Here is a 22,961-nt window from a genome sequence, read left to right as displayed (position 1 = left end):
TATTTACAATATTCAAAGCACGTAAAAAAGAAACTCATTTATTTCATGCACATGTCTCATTTTTGTTTCATAATTACACAAAGTATAGACAATAGAAAGTATATCACGGTTAGAAAAGATAAAATGTAAGATTATGAAGTGTATTATGAAATGGCTTAGTGTTCCAGTTATCTAATACTCAGAGTATTACTCGGGGTAAAATCGTCCTTAAGATCAGGAATTCGTTGAGTGCTATGAAACAGAAACATAAGTATTAGAGTGAAAATTGCATTATTTGATTGATTGGGTCTTATTCTGAGGGAAAGTGAACAGCGTCACATTATTGACGCTCTAGAGCACCGCCTTAAACAGAATTTCTATTTACAGATACGAAAATATTAGAATCAGTGACCACAAGATCTCAGAAACGCATATCGCACATATTGAATACCATACGGCGCAACATTTTACAACTGCCACACATCACTTAACACCTGCTGTCGTGAATAAAAAACCTCGAGTTCCCTCAAAAATATAATTAAACTAACAATATATGATGATATTTGCACATTTTAATTTTTGTCAAGAGGGCAATTGGAAAAGTATTACTATCGATTACACGCCTGTCTTGATTAAAGAGGTTTCAAACTTAAATCTTTTCAAACGTTGTTCATATTCTTCTTACTAGAGAAATTTAGGATTCATACAGGGGATTGGCTAAACGGAAAAAAAGAAAGATCAATATTATCTTGATTATCAACCATTACAAATCAATTAGATCTATTTGGTATGTAAAATGATACTGCGATGTAATGCAATGATGATATCCAGCAACAAACTTTCGAATGTATGGCAAAATATGTCAGATTAAAAAATAATATTTTTGACATACGCTCATATGATTTCATGTCAGCATTAAATTGCAAAGAATAGCGCTATAAATATTATTACTTTACAGATACATGTGGAAATTACCACATTTTAAAATGACGAAATGATCTAACGTGATTTTTAGCAAGAAGTAAGTATTATCGAAACTTTGGCCATTAAGGCGCAGTATTCAAGCGGAACGTAACTATCAATCTAGTTTGTGACGTCTCGCATTCTTCTTTACGATCTTGTCGGTGATTGGCTGAAAAAACATCATCCCGCGTTGTAATAAACCTCATGTGTCAAGTGGTGTGTTTATATTTACATTCCCGGATATAATACAGCTATATAAGTAGACGAGTTTGTCTTTAAATTCAAATTAGTTTTATAAAACTACAATAACGCAGCAAAGAAAATAAAGTTAACAACTTTATATAATTGAATATATCAAGGTAATTTTAACGTTAAGATTTCTAATTTTAAGAAAGTAAAAACTTTATTTTATCATTTTAAGTCTGAAAGAAATCAAAATTATTTCTTTTCTTTTTCATTTCTATATTGTTAAACAATACATTAAGAAATTTATTAACTATAAACCATTTATATGCGGATTAGAGATTTACTTTCATGAATTTAATTGTTATTTTCTCTTTCAGTTTGAAGAGTTCCTTGCCATGCAAACTAGAAACGCAGCTTATTTACTGATATGCCTTATAGCATTACATATGGTGTCGGAAATTGCCACCCGACCACAAGCAAACTGCTGTCGGTACAGAAGGTGTCCTATTGGGAAAATGTGCGTAAATATTGGTTCCCGTTGTAGATGTAAGAGTAATCGTGTTATTTCGGACTTTTTAGACATGTTCATGGGATCTCCAAAGGAACAAAAACTTTCAATAGAAGTTAGTGAGGAGGATGATCAACAGTTCTGGTAATAAGAGGGCACATCAATTCCAACTGTGATATTCAACTTTGTGATTATTATTACAACTAAATATCAATGAACATTTTTTATTTTTACCACTTGTGTTCATATTTGAGTTCCTTTTGTAATTTTATTGAATTTCTTATGCTCGAACATTAGTATTTTATAATACTCAGTGGTGTAAACTTTAATTGTGTACGAAACTATGTACGGTAAAGTTTGCATAAATAATGATATCGCTGTATTCTTATTGTGATACTCTTTCACTATTTGAAAGAATTATTATCATTATATACGTAACTTCTGTGATCTTAAATAGTATTATTACTAAATGATCTTTTTGTAGAGATATTGTTTGTGTCCAACGTAATGATGTCAAATTTTTTATCTTCTCGGATGTTTAATATCTGTGTTGTGTGTTTTTAAGTTGAAATCCATGACTTTTAAATTTTGCTTACTCTTTATTTATTTATTTATAAATTTATTTGAAAATGGGTGTGATATTTTAGATACATGTTTTATGTTCCATTTTATTTGCAATCTATATACAGTGTACATGTTCACATATTTCAAATATACTCATTTTTTACATTTATTTGTTAGCCATTTGAACTTTATTGAATAATGATCTAGAAATAAAGAAGTTTAATACTAATATTTGTCTATGTCGTTTATATTATTTTAATACGGAATCACTTTGCATTATCTATCGGAAAAAGATAAAAAAAACCATGTAACTCATTGTTAGCTGTTCCTATTGTTAGCATGACTGCTTTATAATGTTGTTTGCCCATACATGTGTGTCTGTTAAATGTCTCGTTCGGCTGCCTTTATTAACTATCTATTAATACCTATGTTACTATATATAGTAACAAAATCTAGGGTATTTCAGGGCCATTATGGCAAGATCTAGGTCATTATGCAATTTTGGCCGCCATGTTACTCAGCATTATTTTTCCATAAAAGGCGAGTGAAAATACGCACGTGCAGAATGACGTCATCAACTCTCAGTGACTTTCAAGATGGCTGCTGACGTTGAATGAACTGTAGTCACTTTCACACAATTTTTTTTAAAGTTTTAATGACACAATTAATCACAATCAGCAAAGCTTATCATTGAAAAATTATAAACTCAAGACAATAGATGACCCTCAGAAATTCCAAAAATGATTTTAGATTGACTGTACGAAAAGGTCGGAACATAGACAGTCTCAGAAACTGTTCTTGAAGGCACACAACTTCATAAAAAACTAGCACTAGATCTAAATGTAATTCTCACAAAAATGTGAAGAGGAGGGTTCTGTATTATCGATACAAACAACAATAAAACAACATTTTCTTAATTTATTTTGTGTTGTCTTGTTTTCTAAGTTAATCGGAATGATAAACTGTACAGTATAACAGATCTATACTGTATTTGTTTACATTTACAACTGTCCGTTTCTTAGAAAGGGCGACAAGCGGCGATGTCTAAACGCCGTATTTCGGACATAGGTATTAAAGACGTTAGGCCATTATGCACATCTTCGGACCATTATCGCATAATGGCGAGCAGCAACCAAGTATTAACCTCTAAGTGTATTCTTCTTTTTCATTATTGAATTATTAATGAATTATTGAGCTAGTGCTGAGAAGTATTATTCTTTGTCATTTCATTAAAGTATAAAACAGAATAGTTTCTGCTTTGTTTGACTTATTATAATTAGTTAATTATATTGATAAGCTGTCTTAGAATTCGAAAAAACATAATGCATTATGATTACAAAGGAGAAGAAACGGAGGAAATAAAGAATATCATAAAACTTTATGTAAAGATATAATACCCTCGCTTATGCTTCAGTTATCAGTTAAAGTATTTAACACCTTTAGGGCATTTAAAGCTTTATAAATGTAATGTCTTTGCTCATTATGCAGATAAGTATAACTTTACCGTTTCCCGTAAACATTACATTATCATTTGTCATCAAACGATAGTAAATCATATAGTAATTAAGTTTTTTTCTCCTTTCATATCGAACTCTTTCGTCTGTAAATGATATTACTATTATTGTTGTTTAGCGAATTTCTAGCTTTCACTGGTGAAGGAATACATCTGGGGTCTCTCCTTGCATTATCATTATTTAATTCAGGCCCTTTGAATGGGTACTTGGGTAGAACCAACAACGTTCCGTATGCTAAATGGAATTAAATAGGAGGATATTGAATGAAAGCATTTAAGACCGCACAACACGGCAAACTTGAAAAGTCTTCAGGCCCGGTTAAATAAAAATAATAAAGACACTTCATTGACGGGGAAGAAACCTAACGTCTAAGTACCCATCCCAGTTCCGGCTAAGGTAGAATTGAATATTTAAAAATAAAATTGATAGAACCTTAATTAAAAATATCCGATGTGTTCATGCGACTGTTTCACTTTCATGCCATCCTATGAAAATCGGTATATAACCTTAGAATGAGAATGAAGATGCGTGTACTTTTAAAGGAAAACAATGCACGAACTTATGCAAAATGGAATTGTAATAGGGTTATCAGCGTGTCACAAAAAGCTGTCAAAAAAAGAGAGAGAAACTTTCGTTAAGCTGGGACTATTCCTAAGGGGTTTTAGAGTTTTCAAGCAGGACAGCTGGTGAAACCCAACAAGAAAAACAAAACTAAAATGATTTTCATAAGAATAAAACAAACGCAAGAAAATTGTCGAGCTGGAAGATCTTCAAGGATCAGAAATATAACATCTCATGGTGAAATTTTAAAGCCGCTAAATGGTACAAACAGCGCTGACGTGACAGTAAAATTAGAATGGAAATTATGTTCATTCAAGTTCCAGTTCTGTTTTTTCATTTAGTAATGTAAAAATATAAATAATTGAATTTAAAATCTAGTGTTTTAGGGAAGAAAAGTAACGTTCATTGCCAGTTAACAAATCAAACGCTTAACTATTTTATAGTCGTCCCTAAGGAATATTTCTGAAATTGTTATCTTTTCTTTCTAGATACGACCGCTTTTCAGGAGTATTGGTGTGTATAGCACGGGATAAATTAAAGCAAGCATATCATCTTGATCTCAAAATAAGACGAACATGTTTAAATCAACACAGGGAAAAAAACACACCATCCATAAAGGACAAAAAGTATATATACTGAATAAAAAAGAAAGTCCCATTGTTTAAGCGTGGATAAAGTGATGTTTTTTTCAAAACAATCAAAATGTCAAATGAGCTACATATAATCGGGCAAACGATTATAAAACAAATCATAACTCGATTTTAACTCGTTTTGCAGGAGAAACCCGCTGAACGCGATTTTCACGTGCATGCACGGACTAGTTGATTTGTGTATATTTTATGAAACATTTTAGTGCAATTTTATAGACTTTCATGTCAATAAGAAACCGAGTTTTTTTGATATGCCTAGAAGTCCGCAAAATGTACGCGAACGTGCCATTGGCATGCTTAATGCTGGTATGACGACGAATGCCGTCGCTATGAATATTGGATGTTCTACTCGTGCTATTCGATACATTAGGCAACGTTTTCAAGCAACAGAACGTACAATAGATCGACCACGTAGTGGACGTCCACGCGTCACGACGCGTGCCCAGGCTATATTCGGAACACCCACCTGCGCAATTTCGTGCCATTCGATACATTAGGCAACGTTTTCAAGCAACAGAACGTACAATAGATCGACCACGTAGTGGACGTCCACGCGTCACGACGCGTGCCCAGGCTATATTCGGAACACCCACCTGCGCAATTTCTTCCAAACTGTCGCAGCTACTGCTGCCAACACCAACAACCGTATATCAAAGCGTGCGTAATCACTTGCTTGAGGGTGGGCTACATGGACGTCAAGCTTACGTTAGTTGTGTTTGAGGAAACGTCACCGCGTTAATCGTGTTAATTGGGCACGTACATTCTAACGCTGGCTTAGACAATAATGGAATAGCGTTCTTTTCTCTGACGAGTTGAGGTTTTCCATTCATCGAGCTAATGGCAGGGTTCGAGTATACTATAGGAGAAAAACGTTTTTGCGAATTGCTGCGTACTTGAACGAGATCGTGTTTGGGGATGGGCCTTCTATCTTGATCTGAGCAAGCCTTGCACATGGCTTCCCACTTACCGCGTCGTTATCATAGGGAAATTGAATACCAATCGCTACCGAGATGAAATCCTTTGGAGGCATGTTAACCCACTGTTTCAAACAATGACAATGTCACTCGTTTTTCAACATGATAATGACACAAGCCATACAGCTAGGGACACCGTGAATTTCCTCAGGGCGAATAGCATTGTATTTATAAATGATTGGCCTGCCAAAAGTCCTGATATTAATCCCATCGAACACCTTTAGGATAATTTGGACCAGCGTGTTAGGCGTCAAGTCTTAATTCAGGAATGAAACATTATTCGACAAGACAAAATCCGTTCTTTGTGCCAACGATGCCAGACAGTCCTTCATGCTGAAGGTTGCCATACCCGATATTAATTTATGATTTTGTTGGGCGACCCCTTCTGCATTTTAACAACCATTTTACTACTTTTTGGGCAATATTTTGTTTTTCACAAAAATGGCAATAAAATACTCTTTCAATACATATAAATCTACTTTAATTTTGATTTTCATACTTATATATATATGCACTTAAATACAGGAGAAGTTTCTTTTTTATTCAGTATATTTTGAATAGACTTTTTGTTTTTCGATTACTTTGATTACATGCATTCATTTTTACAATCTATCTTATTAATTGTTATGTTTATTTGAAAGTCATGATGATAACGCGGACTAGGAATCTATAGATAGGGTTCAAAGCCGTTGTTTCTTTGAGTAAAACTCTTGACACTCATTGCCCAGTACTGGTTGGTTCCAGGAATGGATGCGAAAGTGTGTCTTTAAGTATAATCGAACTAACATAATTCCTGTATAAGCTAATTAGATACTGCTTTTATTTAGAGTAACTTTGATGCTTTGATGTATTTGAGGGCATTCTTTTTTCTCGTTGAGAACCATACGCCTCTGAAAAATGGAATATACCACATTGAAGGTGCCATGATTAACTTCGTATTAACACATCTGCGAATGTTTTAAAATTCACAATTTGACCATTTCATGTTTTAATTATGAATTCTAATTAAGTTGAAAAAAGGGGCGTGAACGGTTGTTTGAGTTTATTCTTATTGTCCATGAACAGACTGAAGCAAACAGAGTTTGCAACATTTTCAACTTTGCCGTTTCTGGCGTTCTTTTGGGTTTCCATTTTTGACCTTTTTGATGACCGCCCAATGAACACATCTGAAGATGTGTCTAAATTCAAAAAAGTTACCATTTCATGTAAATGTGTAATTCTGCTTAGACCGGTGCAATGGGGCATGTGCGGTAGCTTGCAATTTTCAGTACCGTCCTTGAACAGGCTCCATTGGGACCGAATCTGCAATCTTTACAATTCTTCCATTTCGGACGTTGTTTAGGGATGACCTTTCCTCTATTTTGCCATAATATTCCTTAGATAGTAACTCTATTATTTTTATAATTTTGATAATTTGATATTTTTATTATCATTTTTACATGTTTTATAATGACAGCAAAAGAACCATACAAATGACGTCTGTTGAAGATTATTTTGATTGGATAAATATCTAGAAATTTCAAATGTTGATTATTGACAATAATTTATGTTTTTGGACTTTACCTACTGTGCCCAAAATTATAATTTCAACCTCTTTTTTATTTTGCCGTATATAGAAACGATGTTATATAACAATAAAATACCAAAAAATAAGAATTGTGTCCAGCTCTTTACCAGTCGACCAAATATGGTAGTGACTATTTGTTACAACATAAAAGTAGAGTAAACAATTTGTTTTGGAAGGATGTTTTGAATTCATTTTATTTATTTCAATGTAAGATTCGTTCAGGTTAATGGGCAGATTTCTTGTCCAATCCGGTATGGTTAAATCCTAATTTCAAAATTGCAGGAAAATCGTTTGAATTTAAACACTACTTAAGAAAAGGTGTTTTGTTTGTCAACGATTTTGTAAATGAAAATGGGTTGTTTTATAGTTTTCAAGAATTTCAAAGATTATTTGATGTTAGCTCAAACTTTCTTGAATATGAAGGTATAATACGTTCCTTCAGAAAAACTTTGACGGATTTTCATGTAAATCAAAATGATATCAAAGTAAAAAACCCGATATTGCCAATTGCCATCCAAATACTTAACAAAAGTCGCAAAGGATGTCGCGCAATATACGACGTGCTGGTCAATAATAATCGTCAGACAAAATCAGAAATAAAATGGCAAAATGATTTTTCTAATATTTATCTTAACTGGAAAAGTATCTACTCTTTACCCTTTAAAGTGACCAAGGATCCAAAACTTTTATGGCTTCAATATAGAATAACGCATCGTATTTTAGGTACTAATGTATTACTGAAAAAGATTAATGTTAGGGACAACGACAACTGTACATTTTGTAATGTCAATCCAGAAACCATAAAACATTTATTTTGGGAATGTGACATAGTCAACATGTTTATAAGGGACGTGCAGGGCTGGTTAACAAACAAAATTCCAAATTCATCTTTTCATTTTTCAGAACAATCTGTCATTTTCGGCTGTTCCCGATTCACAGTTCCAGAGAATAATATATTATTATTATTAAAACATTATATTTACAAATGTAAAATGAAGTCCGTATTGCCAAGCTTAGAGGCTTTTAAAAATCAATTACTATTTTTGGTTAAAACAGAAATAATTAATGCCAAAAAAAATGCTTAGGTTTGAAACAATGCAGGTTGTATGGAAAGAATACATAAAATTAATCAATGAAAATGAAAGTACCTAACATTATTAGCTGTAAAAAAATTGTGACATTTATTGTTGTTGTAACTTAACTCTTTAATAATTGAACGTTTGTGCAGAGTAAACTTTGCCTTTTAAAAAAAAAATATAATAAGAAAATACATATAGTACTTTGCAAATGTATGAATTTGTGTGTATCATTTCAGAACATTGTTATTACATCAAATTTCATGGTATTGTATTATTGTATTATTTCATGACTTTTATTGTTTGCATTGTACAAAAAAAAAACCAAAAACATTTAACATTTTCCTTTGCCCAGTGATGTCTAGCCATGGACACAAAAAATAACTAGAAAATATCATGTGCTTAGCCTTATACAGGTGCAACCAATGGTTTTAAGAAATCGATGGACTGTAGAAAATGTACTATTGTTAGTCAATATGGTGTCCCAAAAAGGAGCAATTTAAGATGAACCTGCATGGAATGTCTGGCTCATTTTGACTGGATTTTCTGAAAGGCACATATAATTATTATCATCATAAAGAGTGAAAATGTATTAGGTGCGTTACAAAAAATAGCTTCCTTACTGAGACATTTGCCAGTTGTACATGTAAATGTTTTACTTCTGGAACGATAAACCCCCTCATTTTGGTAAGAAAACGAAATTTGTAAGTCAGTTATTGTATAAAATAAAACAGAAACATGTTTACATTCTGCTATTTCACCGTGATATAATATTGTAGCATGTCATCACTCATACTCATTTGCATGACTTACTTTTTATACTCTAAGTAATTTATTATTTTTTGTATTTTTGAAGATCAGAAAGACAAAATAGTGTATATTTTCAGTTGCTACTGCAAGGTAACGTTTTTGCATTAGAACAACTATGGCTTTTAATAAAAGGCACATCGGGAGCAATGAAAAATATCTTGTATCAATATTATGGTCAAAATCGAATGTACATTTACCAAATTAGAATCACATACTGATTGCCTTTCTTTTAAATTTGCTCTCTGCACTTCTGTAAATATTCGTCGTACAAACGATCGGAACAAATCTGAAGTACGTTTAAGATTTTTTCTCCAATTTACATGCAGACATGTCCGGACTTGTATCGTTTATTATACATGTATCATCCTTAATCAAATTTACTGAGGTAAAAATATTGTACTGGGAACACCTGAGGTCTTCCTCAACCGGTTAAGCTGGAAAGTCGCAATAAGACAAATTTGATGCGACTTGAAACCCAATTAAATAAACAATCGAATTTAGTATATTGTACAGTCAAAATTTACATTTCATTATTATACTCGTGAAGAATGAAAATATAGAAACGATTTTACTCAATTGGAGTGCGGCAGTGCGGCAGTGCGGCAATTACTAGTATCATAGCAATTATCCAATCGTCATTCTTTTTACAATAAAACAAGCCAGTTTTTAACTAACTTTTAACTAGTTTATGAAAGCCTTTGGACTAGATTAAAACAACAAAAGTCATTTTAATGGTCTACCAAACGTTCATGCACTAGGTGATTATTTAACTCGAATGAGTATCAATGTTCCAAATTATGACATAATCTGTTAAATTTGATTCAGAAGGTAAATATTTGCAATACGCTCGTATGTGTTTTTGAAAGAAACCTCAAATAACGACACACCACAGATTCTTGCCCACCTGAGAAATATCCACATTTTTAACTGGTAAATGCTTTCAAGTGATTTTTAACAAATATTGAGTGAAACTGACACTTTTGGCCATTCATGCGCATTTGTTTGGCCATTAAGGCGCAGTAAATAAGATAACCATAATTATCAATAAGTTTGTGACGTGCCACATTTTTTTTCTAACGATCTTGTAAATGATTTGATATAAAGCATCATCCCGAGCTGCAAGTATTTCGTAACCAACATCCTGTCTCAAGTGGAGTAATAACTTTTACATTCCCGGATGTAATAAAAGTATATAAGCGGACGAGTGTATCGAACAGTTTTAAATTAGTTTTACAACACTAAGATAAAATTGTCAGGAAAATAAAATACAACATATTTATACCGTTTGATTTAACAAGGTAATATTTACATAAATATTTTACTTAACAATACTTAAATTAACCTCATCATTTTAAGTATGAAACAACAATGAAACTGTTCTTTTTAATTTTTTCTATAGTTAAATACTATATAAGCAACATAGGTTATAAAATGTATATGCAGAATGGACATTTGCTTTAAGAGTACTATTTTTGTTTTCTCTTACAGTTTGAAGAGTTCCTTGCCATGCAAACTAGAAACGCAGCTTTTTTACTAATATGCCTTATAGCATTACAAATGGTGACGGAAATTGCCACCCGACCACAAGCAAACTGCTGTCGATACAAACGGTGCCATATAGGGAAAATGTGCGTAAATATTGGTTCCCGTTGTAGATGTAAAAGTAATCGAGTAATTTCGGACTTTTTAGACATGTTCATTGGATTTCCAAAGGAACAAAAACTTTCAATAGAAGTTAGTGTGGAGGATGATCAACAATTCTGGTGATAAGAAGGCACATCAATTCCAACTGTGATATTCAACTTCTGTGATTTTTATTACAACTAAATATCAATCAGAATTTTTCATTTTTACCACTTGTGTTCATACTTGTGTTACTTTTGTAACTTTTGTGTGACTAGATTTCTAGATTTCTTATGCTCGAACATTAGTATTTTCAATGTTCAGTGGTGTAAACAAAAGTGTGTACAATCAAGTTTGCATAAATATGTTATCATTTACAACAGTATTGCGATTATAAAAAGTTATTTTTACAGTAATCACTGTATTTTTATTGTGATACTCTTTCAGTATTTGAAAGAATTATTATAATTATATACGTAAAGAAGCAAGCTCCAGCTTGTGTGATCTCAAATAGTATTATTACTATATGATATATTTTCATAAAGATGTCGTTTGTGTCCAACGTAATGATGTCAAATTATGATATTTTCGGATATTTAATATCTGTGTTGTGTGTTTTTAAGTTGAAATCCATGAATTTCAAATTTTGTTTACGCTTTCTTTATTTGTTTATTTATTGATTTATTTACTGATTTACTGAAAATGGGTGTGATATTTTAGATACATGTTTTATATATTATTTTATGTGCAATCTATATACATGTACAAATATTTCAAATACATTTATTCGATAGCCATTTGAACTTTATTGAAAAATAATCTAGAAATAAAGAAATTGAATACAAATGTTTGTTTCTGTCGTTTATATTACTTAAATATGGAATTCTTTTGCATTATCTACCGGTAGAAAATAAAAAGCTCTTATTGTCAACATAACTGCTTATAACGTTATTTGCCCCTACATCGTAAGTTCTTTTTTTTGTCTGTTAAATGTCTTATTCCGCTGCCTTTGTTTACTTTCTATTATTTTCTTCGTTTTCATTAATGAAATATTGAGCTAATGCTGAGGAGTTTTAGTTCACTGTCATTTCCTTAAAGTATAAAACCGAGTTTGAATTATTAGTTAATTTTATTAATAAGCCGTCTTAAAAATCTAAACATAAAGCAAAATGTTTTACAAAGGAGAAGAAACGGAGTAAAAAAAGAATATCCTAAAACTTTATGTAAAGAAATAATACATTCAGTTATCAGTTAAAGTATTTTACCACCTTAAGGCATTTAACGCTTTATAAATCATTATGCAGATTAGTATAACTTAACCGTTTCTCCGTAAACATTATCATTTGTCATCAAACGATAGTAAATCATATATTAATTAAGTAGGTTTTTTCTTTCTTTCATATCGAACTCTTTCGTCTGTAAATTAAATAACTATTATTATTAGTGTAGGAATACATCAGGTGTCTCTCCTTGTATTATCTTTTTTTAAGACAGGCTGTTTGAATGGGTACATGAGTAGAACCAACAACGTTCCGTAAGCTAAATGAAGTTAAATTGGATGATATTGAATGAAAGCATTTAAGACCGCAAAACACGGCAAACTTGAAAAGTCTTCAAGCCCGCTTAAATAAAGCCCCTTCATGGACGTGGAATGTAAGCTTCCGTCCAAGTATTCGCCCAATCACCCGCTTACACAGAATTGAACATTTAAAAATGATAATTATGAAATATTAATTTAAAAATATTCGCAGATTGTTCATACAACATGAATCCTTTGGTGAGCCGCAACTATGTTATTTTATGAGGATAGAAATAGAAATTCGTGTACCCTAAATAAGAAAAAAATGCACGAGTGTCACAAATAGGTGTCAAAAGAAAGAAAAAACTGGCACAAATCCTAAGGGGATTAAGAGTTTTTAAGCAGGACTACTGGAACTACCCAACATGAAAAAAGTTTAAGGATTTACATGAACATAAAACAAACGCACAACAACATTTTCAAAGTATCTCTGATTGACTCCATGCAGGATACCATCTGACGCCGCTAAATGGTAAGAACAACGCTGATGTGGAAGTTATATTCATTCAAGTTCAAGTTCTTTCTCTTAATTTAATATTGAAAAATATTTCAGCTAGTTTTGGGAAACAATAACGTACATTACAATTTAACAAATCAAGCGTAGTAATTATACAACAATCAAATTTATTTTAAACCAACTCTAGGACACATTTTCAAATCTAAAATGGATATCCTTTCCATTTTGATACACATATCTTTCAGAACTATTGATGTTTAAAGCACTGGGTAAATTAAAACAGCCGTATCTTTTAATCTCAAAATAAGACGAACAATTTAGATCAGAACAGAAAAATAGACATCCTGCTTAGAGGGAATATATTGTATTACTATTGATGTTTATTTTGACACATCTGCGGATGTTTTAAAATTAAAGATTTTACCATTTGTGTTGAAATGTTGATTTTTGCTTAAGTCAAGGGCGTGAACGTTAGTTTGAACCTGCAACATTTTCAATTTTACCGTTTTGGGCGTATTTGGAATAGACGTTTTAGGCGTATATGGAATAGACGTTTAAGGTGTATATGGAATAGACGTTTTGGGCGTATATGGAATAGACATTTTGTTCTTCGATGACTTTTAACTTCCTTTCAAATTAAATATTCTGCATGTCTTCTTTCATTGAAATGCATTAAATGTTACTTTCTATTTTATTACTATTTGTGTTTATTTGAAAGTCTTGCTAGTAACGCGGACTAATAATTTATGGAAAAGCCGTTGTTTCCTTAAGTAAGGAACTTGACAAATAATGCTCAGTACTTGTTGGTTCCAGGAACGCATTCTACAGTGTGTCTATAAGCTTATAGCTTTCTACATATATGAACTAAAATAAGTTCTCTACAATCTAAGAAGATTGTGCTTGAATTGACAGTATCTTTGATGCTTTGATGTATTTTAGTGCAAATGCATTCTTTTATTTGAGGTCCATATGGCTCTTTTAATGGAATGTGCCATATTGACGATTCCTGCAGATGTTTTAAAATTGAAAATATTACCATTTGTGTTTAAATGTTGATTTTTGCTTAAGTCAATGGCGTGAACCTTAATTTGAACCTGCAACATTTTCAATTTTGCCGTTTTGGGCGTTCTTAAAGTTTTCAATTTTTACCATTATCATCACCACTGCATAAACACATCTGAGGATGTTTTCAAATTCAAAGTTCCATTTCCTGTTAAATCTTGAATTCTGCTTAAGCCGGTGTTAGGGGGGCGTTGACGGTAGCTCGCAAGTATCAGTGCCGTCCACGAACAGGCTCAATCGGGACGGAGTCTGCAATTTGTACAAGTTTGCTGTATTGGATTCGTAATTATAAGTTATCTTCCATTTATAACGAGTTGATTTTTTCTGGAAGAAAAAATATCCTAAAATTGGTAAGAAAACAACTTTGATAAGTCAGTTGTTTGGCATATGAAATAAAACGAAACATGTTGACATTCTGCTATTTCACCGAGATATGATATTGTAGCATTTTATCAAATACGATGAGAAATTTGTATGACTTTTTTATACTTTAGGTTATTTATAAACTTTTGTATTATTTAAGATCAGAAAGACAGAATAATGTTCCATTTCAGTTCCTGCAAACTTGTATTTGGGTAAGGTTTTAGCATTAGAACAACTCTGGCTTTTAGAAAATAAAAACACACCGGGAGCAATGAAAAATATGTTTTATTTATTTTACGATCAAAATCAAATGTACATTTACCTTTAATAATTAAGGAGAAATTAGAATGAATTCATTAATATGCAAACATTAATTTCCTTTTCTTTTTTTTTCTCTGCACTTCTGTAATTGTTCGTCGTATAAACGATCGAGACCACTCTTTAGTATGTCTAAGATATCTTTTCTCAAATTTACATGCAAATATCTCCGGACTTGTATCTTTTATTAACTTATCCTGAATCAAATTTACGAGCAGCTGCTCGCGCGTGTCTGAAATAATTCACTTGGGAGCACCTGAGTTTTTCCTCTGCCAGTAAAGCTGGAAAGCCGCAATATAACAACTTTAATGCGACTTAAAACTCATAAACAAAGAAATTTAGTATATTGTACAGTCAAAAATTGCATTTCATTATTATACTCGTGAAGCATGAAAATGCAGAAATATTCTATATTTGCTAGGTTTCTTTTATTGTGCTCGAATGCATTTTGTAGTTCTAGAAGCTAACCTGATTTTACTAAATTGGTTATGCTGTAGTTCTTCATTTTGATTCTTTTTTCATAGCATTTACCCAATCGTCATTCTATTCACAATATAACAAAAAAACTGGACGAAGGGTAATCGCCCGAAAGCATTGATCACAACAAATTTATATTGAAATTGCAGACTTGATTTAATTGAGTCTGTGCGAGATTATTAAAACCAATAAACTAGCTTCAAAACAGCAAAAGTCATTCTAATGGTCTACCACACGTCCATACCCAATGTGATTATTTAACGTGGATATGAGTATCAAAGTTCCAAATAATGACATTATCTGTTAAATTTGATTCAGAAGGTAAATATTTGCGATACGCTCGTATGAAGGAAAATGCAAATTATGGCACACCACAGATTCCTATGCACCTATGCACTAAATATCTGGTAAATGCTTTCACGTGAGTTTTAACACACACTGAGTGTAACTGACAATTTTGGCCATTCATGCGCAGTTCTTTAGTCAATAATTAAGGCGCAGGCAATAAGATAACCGTAATTATCAATAATTTTGTGACGTGTCACATTTTTTTCAGACATCATCCCGCGTTACGAATTTCGTAGCCAACATCCTGTCTCAAGTGGAGTAATAACTTTTACATTCCCGGATGTAATAAAAGTATATAAGCGGACGAGTGTGTCTAACCGTTTTAAATTAGTTTTGCAACACTAAAATAAAATTGTCAAGAAAATACAACATATTCATACCGTTGGATTTAACAAGGTAATATTTACATAAAGATTTTACTTAACAATACTTAACTTAATCTCATCATTTTAAGTCTGAAACAACAATAAAACCGTTCTTCTTTTTACTTTCTAAAGTAAAATACTGTATAAGCAACATAGATTATAAAATGTATATGCAGAATGGTGATTTGCTTTATGAGTATCATTTTTGTTTTCTCTTACAGTTTAAAGACCTCCTTGACATGCAAACTAGAAACGCTGTGTACTTATTGATATGCCTTATTGCAATTCAAATGGTGTCGGAAGTTGTTTCCCGGCCACAAATGAACTGCTGCCGTTTCCGTCAGTGTCCTATTGGGAAAATGTGCGTAAATATTGGCTCACGTTGCAGATGTAAAAGCAATCGAGTTATTTCGGACTTTTTAGACATATTCTTTGGATCTCAAAAGCAACGGGAACTTTCAATAAAAGTTAGTGAGGATGAGGATCAACAATTCTGGTGATTGAAGGGTATATTCCAAATAGTGATATGTAACTTCTGTGATTGTTATATGAGCCGTGTCATGACAAAACCAACATAGTGCGTTTGCGACCAGCATGGATCCAGACCAGCCTGCGCATCCGCGCAGTCTGATCAGGATCCATGCTGTTCGTTAACCAACTCTATTACAAGTAGAGAAACTAATAGCGAACAGCATGGATCCTGATCAGACTGCGCGGATGCGCAGGCTGGTCTGGATCCATGCTGGTCGCAAACGCACTATTTGGTTTTGTCGTGACGCGGCTCATATAGTGAATATTGCCCAAAGTCAATATCTTGAAATGCTCAGACTTGTTCACGTAAATTGTAAACAAATTTGAGGAAGGTTGGTTTTTTTATTTGCAATAATACTGTGATTGTGCGCAGTTAATTATGTCTCCCCCACCTCGGGGGAGACATATTGTTTTTGCCCTGTCCGTCCGTCAGTCCGTCCGTCCGTCAGTCCGTCCGTCCGTCCATTCTTCGTTTCCGGACGATAACTAGAGTTCCTTTTGACCTACAGCTCTCAAACTTCATAGGATGAATGGTCTTATTGAGCAGATGATCCCTATTGTTTTTGGGGTCAGTAGTTCAAAGGTCAAGGTCACAATGACCGTTGGTCAATTTCTCGTTTCCGGATGATAACTAGAGTTCCTTTTGACCTACAGCCCTCAAACTTCATAGGATGATTGGTCTTATAGAGCTGATGATCCCTATTGTTTTTGGGGTCAGTAGGTCAAAGGTCAAGGTCACACTGACCGTTGGTCAATTTCTCGTTTCCGGATGATAACTAGAGTTCCTTTAGACCTACAGACCTCAAACTTCATAGGATGATTGGTCTTATTGAGCAGATGATCCCTATTGTTTTTGGGGTCAGTAGTTCAAAGGTCAAGGTCACAGTGACCGTTGGTCAATTTCTCGTTTCCGGATGATAACTAGAGTTCCTTTTGACCTACAGCCCTCAAACTTCATAGGATGATTGGTCTTATAGAGCAGATGATCCCTATTGTTTTTGGGGTCAGTAGGTCAAAGGTCAAGGTCACAGTGACCGTTGGTCAATTTCTCATTTCCGGATGATAACTAGAGTTCCTTTTGACCTACAACCCTCAAACTTCATAGGATGATTGGTCTTATTAATCAAATGATCCCTATTGTTTTAATGGTCAGTAGGTCAAAGGTCAAGGTCACAGCGACCGTTGGTTAATTTCTCCTTTCCGGATGATAACTAGAGTTCCTTTAGACCTACAACCCTCAAACTTCATAGGATGATTGGTCTTATTGAGCAGATGATCCCTCTTGTTTACGTTTGTTTCAAGTATCATCAAAATCCTTTAAAGGTTTGAAGAATTATGGAGCAGACACAATTTCATTTTATTTCATTTGTGAAACTATATATGATATGACCATCAAGTGCAATTACGTTTGACGCCCGCCTGCCATACGCTGATTGAATAACCAGGATTTTCAAAATTGAATACCTGGTTAAAAACAAACAGTTTAGGAAGCATCTTCTCATACAACCTTAACAATAGAAACCATCCATAGACAGCCTTCATTGAAGTGACTACCGGGTATTTACATTATCTTATCTCCATTTCCATTCCTGTTTCCATTCACAGTTATTCTCAGCAGTGGGGGAGACATGCGCTTTTTTACAAAAGCATCCTCTAGTTTGTCGTGTTTTTCTCCAGTTTATCTTTATTTTAATACTTTTTAAGAGATTCTTAACTGCAAAAGTATGATTATTTTACATACTTGAAGTTCAACTGACTGTGATATCAAAACAGTATTATAATTTCTTTATTTATATTTGTTGTTTGTGTTCAGCGTACTTGTGTCATTTCGTATTTGTGACTTCAGAAGATATTTTTAGATGTTATCCATATTTTATTTTATTTATTTAATTTACTAATGATTGATTTATTTGCATTCTTTTTTTGAAATGGCATTATGACATAGTATTTAAGAACAATAATCATTTATATATTTTTGTCACTTTTTTATTATTGATATACTTGTTTATGTTCATCAGATAGGGTTATTAGTTCATTTTACATTTGACTGATGTATTAATTTATTTATTTTAACTATTTTGAACAGTTATTTGAAAATAAAGAAATAAAAACAAAATTGTCATTTTTCTTAACTTTTCTGTTATTTTACGGATGACAACCTTTACTGTTTCTGTTGCTGTCACTGTCTTTAAGAATATGAAAATTAAGTACCCAATACCTACCACATTACTTAAAAGAAAAAGTAATAATTTAAGATTCTTTAATACAGAATGTATACAAAAGGAGTGACGCCTCGTTTATGCGATCATTTGTACAACCCTTAAGACATCTGTTCGTATAATAAATATAAATTTTATGCGATGTTCATCATGCAGAACAAACACTTTTATCATCCGGAGTCCCGTAGACAGTACTTTTTGTCATCAAACGATAATAAAGCGCATATTTTATAGCAAGTTTTCATTACGTTTCGCAACCTGATATTTGTAAATTGAATAATGTAGATTTCTTTTTTTATTTTAAACTAGATATTTCGAGTTACTTGTTGGAAAAGATCGCAAGAGACATATATGGTATTATTGTGCTCTCCGCTTGCGTAAGATCTGCAAAACAGAATCATGTCCTTACTCTCTGACGATTGGGAGTTGCACTCAGGCACTCGTCGAAAACACTGTTCGTTGACAGGACAGTTTGAATTTTGGCAAATAGGAAAATATATTTCCCTTTGTTTACATTTTGATATTTGATGTAATGTAGTACATCATGTACTTAAGTGTACTACACTTTTTTGTAACCTTGCTAACAACTAAGGGGTATAACTAGTTATACAAAAAACGGTATACAGCAAACCTCAGTTCTCCCACTTTGTAAATAGCAGATCGTTTCTGATATAAGATTAATACAGAAATGAACTCCTACATTTATGCATTTATTTAGCAAATCAGACAATTAGTTTCTTTAATTAATCACGTACTGTCTGTAAAATTCGTAAGTACAACTCTTTCTCAAAGCATTGGAATCTGTGAAGATTAATATGACAGCCATAGTCAAAAGAATTACCGTGGAATGGAGGCACTAAGCATGCCAAAGAGCACTCTCTCAACGTAGTTGGTTCATATCTGATGCGAATTCCGAACGGTCCAATGGGGTAGCAATTGTTACAAAACAAACCCATTGTTCAGCAAATACCGTAGAGCGAAGACTGACATCATTGCAGTTACCGCTTTTGAATTAAATAGTAATCGGTCTATTCATAAGGCTCTTTTTCTTTAACATTTTGATCTGCGAAAAATGTGTTCAGCCGGGGACAAATTGCATTGAGTGCATCAATAAAAGAAATATTTACGCAGGATAACTTTTTCTCGTTTTATGAACCGGCGGTTTGTTCTTTCTGTATATAAAGCGTATAAACTTTCGTGATGTGCACCATTTTCTCGAGCTACATTTGTCCGTTGTGGACTCGTTTTTGTATTAGTATGAAGGGTTCTTTGCTAACGATGATCCAACGTGGTCCTTTCGAATATTGTTGCATGGCATACCGATACCTTGATGATATTTTTAACTAAGGTGATACTTTTATGATCAAATGGTATCTAATATCTATTCTAAAGAAATTTTACTACATGATATTACAGTCAATAATAATAATATTCACACGAAAATCTGAAAATCTATGATTGTTCAATTATCCATATTAAGATGAAGATGTAACTCGTGCGTCATTTTACGGTGTATATGTATTCCACTTAATTAGATTTTCCAGGTCTTGTAGCCATATAAACGTTTTTAGCGGATGGAATAGTTTCATTAATAGCATACTTCTCAAACATTGCTACCGCTATCATAAATTACGAAAATAGTTTACAAAATTTTAATAAGGTTATTTCGATTTAAACCAAAAAAATCATTAGCGACTTTATAACTCTTCTGCGACTAGCGATTAGCAAACTTGAGTTCTATAGATCTATAGATGTGATCTGCAAACATCGAAATATATTGCGGTCATAAAATTAAGAGAAGGACACTAATCAAAAACAATCTGCATAGGTTAGAGTCCTTTGGTGACTAAAACAATAACAATTGTCCACATCGTAGAGATTGAAACAGTCTTAATACAAGTAAACAGTAAAGTTTTTTTTCTTTCTGGAAACATAAGTCATATGTAAGCTTTTATATAGTGTATTGGGTATTTTTTTCCAACAATTAAATGTTTCATAATAAACGAGGCAAGAGAAAAACTTTGTTTAAAACTTGCAAAATGTAAAAAGATTCGCCATTGCCACTTTGTACTGTTAATATAGTTTTATTAGGATTGAATTGTCGATGAAACATTTACTATCCTGAAAAGATGAATACACGATAAAATGTTATATATATGTATATCAATGAATTTGTTTAAAAGGCACATACGCTTTATTTAGTGTATTCTTCTTTTCAAAAGACATGATGTTTTCCTAGTATACAGATTATATATATTTTGTTAGAGCTAAATTGATATAGATATACTTGTAATTACCCACGTTTCCACCTTTTCATTGAAGTTGGGCATGATAAGATTGCTCGATTGTGTAAACAGCTGTATTGTTACATACCGTTTTGTGTAGCAGAGGAACTTTTGTGAAATCTGAGTATTTAAGAAAAAATGGTCTAAAAATATATTTCAATGCACAAGGTAAACAAATTGTCCGAGAACAATTGTGTATTGAACAAAAGAGTATTTGGTTATGTTTTTAATAAAATTCGGGAATATAATATAATATATATATACGAGGGGTGATCAAGAATTACGTAGACTGGTTCAATATCTTTGAAACGGACCCATATAAAATATTTTTATTTATATCACTGTCGTGACCTATCTGTTTGCCATTTACAAGGAGCTGTAAATCAGTCATGCATTACTCAGAGCAGAATAACTAGCATAATTCAGTAGCTATAGTAACGCGTTACCGGCCCAGGTGCTATTTTTATATATAATTGCTTTATTCAATGCATTATAATTTCGACATAACAGTAAAATGCGGGAATATGTTTTCGGACGTTTGTATGATGTTGCATAAAAATTTGACATCATTTTACGTTAGATAAGGAAAATAAACAACGTTTAAACCATAGTAGTCCGTTACGCAGCTACGTTAAAAATGACATCACAAGAACGCCTTGAATTGCGTGCCAACATAAAGTTCTGCATCGAATTAGGTGAAACGCCTACAGTTCTAGCGATTCTCTGAAGGGCGGAAGTCACTTGAAGATGATGATGGGCGTGGAAGAAGGTTGAGCGTCAAGCCGTCAGATGTAACGTCAATTGAAGATATTATCAAGAAGGACGCAAGAGTGACCGTTCGAGAGATATCAGAAGTAACTGGGATGAGCTATGGAACCACGCACACAATTATCACCAAGGAATTGAACATGCGAAAGGTATTTTATGTGCATCAACTTATGTTTTGTTTTTTTAATCACTCTACAACCTATATTTAGTTTCGAATATAAAAATCCAAATTTTCCGCGCTAATTTATGATTTCGCACGTATTGTTATAAACAATAAAATGCATGGATACACATTTGTTTCAAACATGCTGCGTAATTCAAATTTATAAACAATGTATCAAAAACTTAAATAATTTTACAAAATACTTTAATATTTGCTTATCAAGTATAAACATTTAAAACCTTGCAGGTTCATGCCCGTTTGGTTCCTCGCGTCTTGACAGATGTGGAAATGAATAAACGAGTGCAGGAGTCCCGGCGACTTCTCCGACGCTTCAGATCGAACCCGGACTTCCTGAACTATGTGATCACGACTGATGAGACCTGGTTATATCTGAGAGATCCAAAAACCAAGGCACAGTCTGCTGTTTGGAGGCAAGCAGGGTCACCACCTGCAGTGAAAGCCAGTGTAGGACGATCTGCCGGAAACAGATGTACATGATGTTCGCCGACTGCAGGGGAATGCTTCTATGCCATGCAATGCCAGTCAATACCATCAATGCAGACTATTATTCGAAGGTTAAATATATTTATACATTTATTAAACAATAATGAAATAACAGTTACATGTATCCGTATTGTAACCGTTTTATTTATAAGATTTATTTTGAAATAATACTATCAATTAATTTAATCCTTTAAAACTATTTCTCCCATGATTTCATTAATTAAATCGAGCAACAATATTAATATAATTTTATTTAACGTGCAGATGCACAAAATAATACAAAACATGCATCAGAATAAAATACACAATTTAACAGGTGCTGAATCGAGATCTCATCCGGGCGCTGAGGAAGAAGAGGAGCGACATCCCCGTGGAGTGATTTATACTGCATCGCGATAAAGCATCCTCGCATACGGCAGCCTCCACACAGCTCACAATAGGTGTCATAGGATTTGAAATCCTGCCTCATCCCCCATATTCACCGGATCTTGCATCGTTTGATTTCTCGGTGTTCCCAGATTTGAAACACCAGCTGAAGGACCAGCGC

The 22,961-nt window shown here is 33.1% G+C and overlaps 2 long non-coding RNA genes across 2 annotated transcripts; both read left to right on the top strand.

Annotated features, from left to right (window-relative positions):
* The first annotated feature begins 1,190 nt into the window (after nucleotides 1–1,190).
* Nucleotides 1,191–2,429, top strand: LOC132725372 (uncharacterized). Its single transcript, XR_009625044.1, has 2 exons — nucleotides 1,191–1,301; nucleotides 1,506–2,429. It is a non-coding gene; the product is annotated as an uncharacterized LOC132725372 (long non-coding RNA).
* A 7,889-nt stretch (nucleotides 2,430–10,318) lies between these two features.
* LOC132725362 (uncharacterized) lies at nucleotides 10,319–11,825 on the top strand. The gene is made up of 2 exons (XR_009625041.1): nucleotides 10,319–10,650; nucleotides 10,841–11,825. It is a non-coding gene; the product is annotated as an uncharacterized LOC132725362 (long non-coding RNA).
* Nucleotides 11,826–22,961: the final 11,136 nt, after the last annotated feature.

This window comes from Ruditapes philippinarum, unplaced genomic scaffold (assembly GCF_026571515.1).
Source record: "Ruditapes philippinarum isolate M1 unplaced genomic scaffold, ASM2657151v2 ctg77_1_1_1_1, whole genome shotgun sequence".
Taxonomy (NCBI): domain Eukaryota; kingdom Metazoa; phylum Mollusca; class Bivalvia; order Venerida; family Veneridae; genus Ruditapes; species Ruditapes philippinarum.
Note: the sequence above shows the minus strand (reverse complement) of the source record. Positions and strands in the feature narration are given on the sequence as shown.